Here is a 5,893-nt window from a genome sequence, read left to right as displayed (position 1 = left end):
TTAGTAAAAAGTGGGTATTCTGGTGTTACACAAAGAGGCCCATTTAAACCCCTTGGTGTTACCTGGCAACTCTTCCAATCACTCCAGACGCGTAGTTAATCCTGCTTATATAAGAATAACGAGTGTAACTTTTTTATATACGCTTCGATGCAATGAACTCATTTATTCCCTGTTTAAAGGCAACTTTTCAAGGACGGCTTGTCTTCACACTAAAACTGCACTGAAGACTGATATTGTTTTTATCTTCTGGTAGAACGAATAAAGTCCCTGGGAGAAACCTACCTGAATAGCGGGATATTTTAACCTTTAGTTAATCCAGTTCCATTTGAAAAATGTGGATATTCTCCATTTCCAAAGCAAGTAGTGGCTGATGTGGTAACGTCCCCTGACTGGTTGAACGCCAGCATAGGGTTTGTGTCCCGCTCAAACTCGTTAGTTCATACGGTGACTGGCAACTTGTGAGCTAAGGATGGGGTGTTTTGGTGAGCTTCTAGGTCTATCTGCTGAGTCATCAGCAGCCCTTGCTTGGCCCTCCTTGGTCCTAGCTTGGATGGAGAGGGGACTTAGGACTTGGGCGCTGATCATATGTATATATGGTCAGTCTAGGGCATTGTCCTGCTTGATAGGGCAAAGTCACTGTCCCATTTGCCACTCATGAGCGGCCTTAGAACCTTTAAGTGGTATGACCAAGTAATTGACTGCTGGATAAGATTAGAAATTCGGTCATGGACGTAAGAAATTCAAGATCATTTAGTTTGACACTAATTTTTCTAGGAAACTCTCTCTCTCTCTCTCTCTCTCTCTCTCTCTCTCTCTCTCTCCAATGTCAAGGTCGATGAAAGGTAATTTGAATTACTTCTATTGAAAATTATATTCCACATCATCTAACTCACTTCATGGCTGTTTGCTTTAACTCTTTATATAAAGAGAAATTGTTCACCCACTTCGAAAATGTTTGTGTGTTTGTTTGTTTGTTTGTTTTCTCGATCAGTGACCAGTCCTTTAATTTTATAAAAGACAAAAGATGGCAATAATGCCATCGACAATGAATATATTAAAAAAGATCCAATCAATATGTGATATCTACAATGACAACATTAACACCAAATGTAGCCATTTTGAGTCCACTGCAGGACAAAGGTCTCAGACACCCCCACGCTAGCCACTGCAGATTGGTAATGGTGGGAGACTTATTTGAATGGTGATACCTTAACGTGGTGAAAGGGTTTGTGTATCGCCATGATCAGCAAAGGTGTGCTAGTCAAGGGCCACCATACTAGGTTGGGTTGCTGTGATAACATGAAATGATAGTTAATTACATACGAACGGTGTTAGCTAGGGCAGTTACCCATCTTCAGGAAATTCCCAAGTTATAATTAATCAGTTTAAATGCGGGAAACGTTATGCCACTGACATACATTATGAGGGTCCAAAGTTCCGAGGTCAGAAGTTATATTGCATTAGGGTTGTTCTGACAAACTGATGACTTCGCCAAAATCGAAAGTTTTGCGAAGGATATGTATTCAAGGCCAATAGAATAACAATTCAGCCCTGTCGGTTTCGTCTGTTTGTTCGTTTATTGATTTATTCATTGATTTATTTATTTAAGTATTTTGTTAATTCATTTTTGTTTGTGAACAATATTTCGCAAAAACTGCCGAACTAATTTCAACGAAGCTTGATGGACACGGGGGCCATGACCCAAAGGACAAAACCATTTGATTTTGAAGAAAATGCATCGAAGTACAAGTACGCTGTGGAGTGTTAGAGCAAAATAAGACAGCTTGGCGTTGGCGAAGGCATGCTTTCTGCTGACTGCCCTTCTAGTTTAGTAATGTATTATAAACATATCGAAACATCTGTAGACACCAAACCTTTCACCATAGATAAACGATGAGTATAGATGAATGGAGGTACAGGGAACGAGAAGGAGAGGGAGACCAAAGCGAAGGTGGATGGACTGTATCAAGGATGACCTTCGATCAAAGGGATTAACCGGTGATGAAGTGTGTGACAGAGGTAGATGGAGAACGCTGGCCACAAACATCGACCCCACATAAAGGTGGGAAGAGATGCAGACAAAGAAGAAGAAGATAGATAAATAGAGTTTTCTTACAGTTTAAAAGTAGATAGAATTACCATTCTTCACAGGTGAAAGAAACTGGCAGAAGAACATTGAGATTCTACAAAACATTGAGAGGCGAAGACAGTCATTTAAACGAATTACAATTAGTAAAGGTAAAAACAGTTATTAAATATAAAATTGTAGAAATGTTACTAGAAAAATAACGACTAATTGATTTGCAAGAGTTTGAGGAAAAGAAAACTGACTGGGAAAGAAATGATCGAATTAGTTACTAAAACATTAACCAGCAAAAATAAATGTTGATTAATATTATGTTTACTGCTTTTGTTTTGTGTGGGAATTAGATGCATTGATTTTATGTTTCAAATGTCGTTTTTCTGGATTTTTTTTTTCTATTTGTTTTCAAATAGAATACGATTTGAGAACAAAGCCCTCAGGATTATTATTATTATTATTATTATTATTATTATTATTATTATTATTATTATTATTATTATTAACTGCTAAGCTACAACCCTAGTTGGAATAAGCAGAATGCTATAAGGCCAGGGGCCCCAACAGGGAAAATAGCCCAGTGAGGAAAGGAATCAAGGAAAATTTCAATATTTTAAGGACAGTAACAACATTGAAATAAATAATATCTATATAAACTATAAAAACTTTGAAAAAACAAGAGGAAGAGAAATTAGATAGAATAGTGTGCCCAAGTGTACCCTCAAGCAAGAGAACTCTAACCCAAGACAGTGGAAGACCATGGTACAGAGGCTATGGCACTACCCAAGACTAGAGAACAATGGTTTGATTTTGGAGTGTCCTTCTCCTAGAAGAGCTGCTTACCATAACTAAAGAGTCTCTTCTACCCTTACCTAGAGGAAAGTAGTCACTGAACAATTACAGTTTAGTAGTTAACCCTTTGGGAGAAGAAGAAATGTTTGGTAATCTCAGTGTTGTCAGGTGTATGAGGACAAAAGAGAATCTTTAAATAATAGGCCAGACTACTCGGTGTATGTGTTGGCAAAGGGAAAGGGAACCGTAACCAGAGAGAAGGATCCAATGTAGTACTGTCTGGCCAGTCAAAGGACCCCCATAACTCTCTAGCGGTAGTATCTCACCGGGCGGCTGGTGCCCAGGTCAACCTACTACCTATCGGAGTTAAATGGCAGGACGGGATTAGAAATGAAACTATAAGAGATCAAGGTGAGGGGTAGATGGCGAGGGTTTGGGCATGCTCTTCACACTCCCCAAGAGAAACTAGTGGAAGAGTTGGAAGACCCAGGCCTACATGGCTGAGGAGTATGAAACGTGAAGTAGGAGATGAGAAGTGAGAATGAGAAAACATGATTATTAAAAAAATTTTCTTAAAAGAAACTAATGATATTTTTAACTTCTCATCATAATTTAACACAGATTCTCTCTCTCTCTCTCTCTCTCTCTCTCTCTCTCTCTCTCTCTCTCATTATTTATTTCAATTCAGTCTCAATATATCTTATCCTGTATCTTTCTAAACGTTTTATTGCTTACGAAATTCTCTCTCTCTCTCTCTCTCTCTCTCTCTCTCTCTCTCTCTCATCCAGTGCTTAACGATTAGCTTATGGCTGATGAAATTGCTTCTGATTAATAGACGATGGAGATGTGTATTTTCATCATAATTAAGCAACAACTTCAGATTGATTCAATCAAGTTCGTAATTTTAATCTCCTGCTAAACCCCCCCCCCGGCCCTTCCTCCTCCCCCCCCCCGTTTTACTTGACACCTAATAATTGTTATATATCGCATTAAATCTAGATTTATTTAAAATTTGAAGTAGATTTAAATATTGCTCCTAATGTAGAGTATAATCACTGCATGTCTTGTGGAAGTGAACAGTATATTACATATATATATATATATATATATGTATATATATATGTATATATATAATTTATTCATTATATATATGTATATATATATAATTTATTCATTTATATATATATACATATATATATATATATATATATTGTGTGTGCATGTATATATATATATATATATACACACCGGTATATGTTTGTGCATGTATATGTTATGTATATACTTTATATATATATATATATATATACATACATATGTATATATAATGTGTGTGTATGTATATATATATATATATATATACCGGTATATGTTTGTGCATGTATATGTTTATGTATATATATACATATATATATATATATATATATATTATATATATATATATATATATATGTGTGTGTGTATGTGTGTGTATACATATAAATACTAACATATATGTATCTATTTGTACTGTATATATGTTTTCAGCATATATTTGTATTGTATTTATTTAAGTACGGTATATGTGTGTGCATGTATATGTATATATATATATATATATATATGTGTGTGTGTGTGTGTGTGTATACATATATAAATACTAACATATATATATATATATATATATATATCTATATTTATACTGTATATACGTTTACAGCATATATTTGTACTGTATTTATATAAGTAATAAAACATTCCCATGCATGTAATTAAGTAAATGTGTATATTCAAACCATACTATATAATATTTTCATTATATAGGGTTCACTATCACCACCTTTCCTTCTTACATTAGGGCATTTTCCCTAATCAAGGTCTCACCGTAGAAATATCAGAAAAGAATAAGAAACCAACCCATACGTATTTCCTTTATTCGTTTTATCAAATAAACTGTTTATCCGGGAAAACCACATTTTACCAAAATATCAATAGCTGATGTTAATATTTTCCAGTGAGAGTCAGAAAATACACGGGGTGATGGGAGAAGTCACGAGTCTCCTCTGAGATTCGACCCGAGCGCCTCATCTGGCGAGAGGCTGAAGCAATTTTGGGATCGAGTGTCGTTAATTCGAAGCTTCAATCTTTACATGGGGAGTCCCTGAAGTGCCTCCTGAGTCTCGGATTGCCCGTCTTGCAATCACCTTCTGAGAGAGAGAGAGAGAGAGAGAGAGAGAGAGAGAGAGAGCGAGGGAGATAGATAGATTGATATAGAGAGAGAAAGAAAGAGAGAGACAGAGGGATATAGAGAGAGAAAGAAAGAAAGCGAGAGAGAGAAAGAAAGAGAAATAATGAGAGAGAGAGAGAGAGAGAGAGAGAGAGAGAGAGAGCGAGGGAGATAGATAGATTGATATAGAGAGAGAAAGAAAGAGAGAGACAGAGGGATATAGAGAGAGAAAGAAAGAAAGCGAGAGAGAGAAAGAAAGAGAAATAATGAGAGAGAGAGAGAGAGAGAGAGAGAGAGAGAGAGAGAGAGATAGATTGATATAGAGAGAATAAGAAAGAGAGAGACAGAGGGATATAGAGAGAGAAAGAAAGAAAGCGAGAGAGAGAAAGAAAGAGAAATTATGAGAGAGAGAGAGAGAGAGAAAGCGAGAGAGAGAGCGAGAGAGAGAGAGAGAGAAAGAGAAAGCGAGAGAAAGAGAGAAAGCGAGAGAGAGAGAGGTAGATAGATAGATTGATATAGAGAGAATAAGAAAGAGAGAGACAGAGGGATATAGAGAGAGAAAGAAAGAAAGCGAGAGAGAAAAAGAAAGAGAAATTATGAGAGAGAGAGAGAGAGAGAGAGAGAGAGAGAGAGAGAGAATCCTATCTCCGGTGAGGCCAAAGATCATGTCAAATAATGCAGTGTGTTTTCCCAGAGCAGATTACGGCAGAGTCATCTTGAGTAATCGAACCTGTGTTGAGGATTTGAGGTTTGTGGCAACTTCAGGTTTGATTAATTTTTCTGGGAACATTTGTCATTTCAACGGAACGTTTTTC

Source organism: Palaemon carinicauda, chromosome 15 (genome assembly GCF_036898095.1).
Source record: "Palaemon carinicauda isolate YSFRI2023 chromosome 15, ASM3689809v2, whole genome shotgun sequence".
In the NCBI taxonomy this organism is placed as follows: Eukaryota; Metazoa; Arthropoda; class Malacostraca; order Decapoda; family Palaemonidae; genus Palaemon; species Palaemon carinicauda.
The sequence above is the reverse complement of the archived record's forward strand: the minus strand, read 5'-3'. Positions refer to the sequence as shown.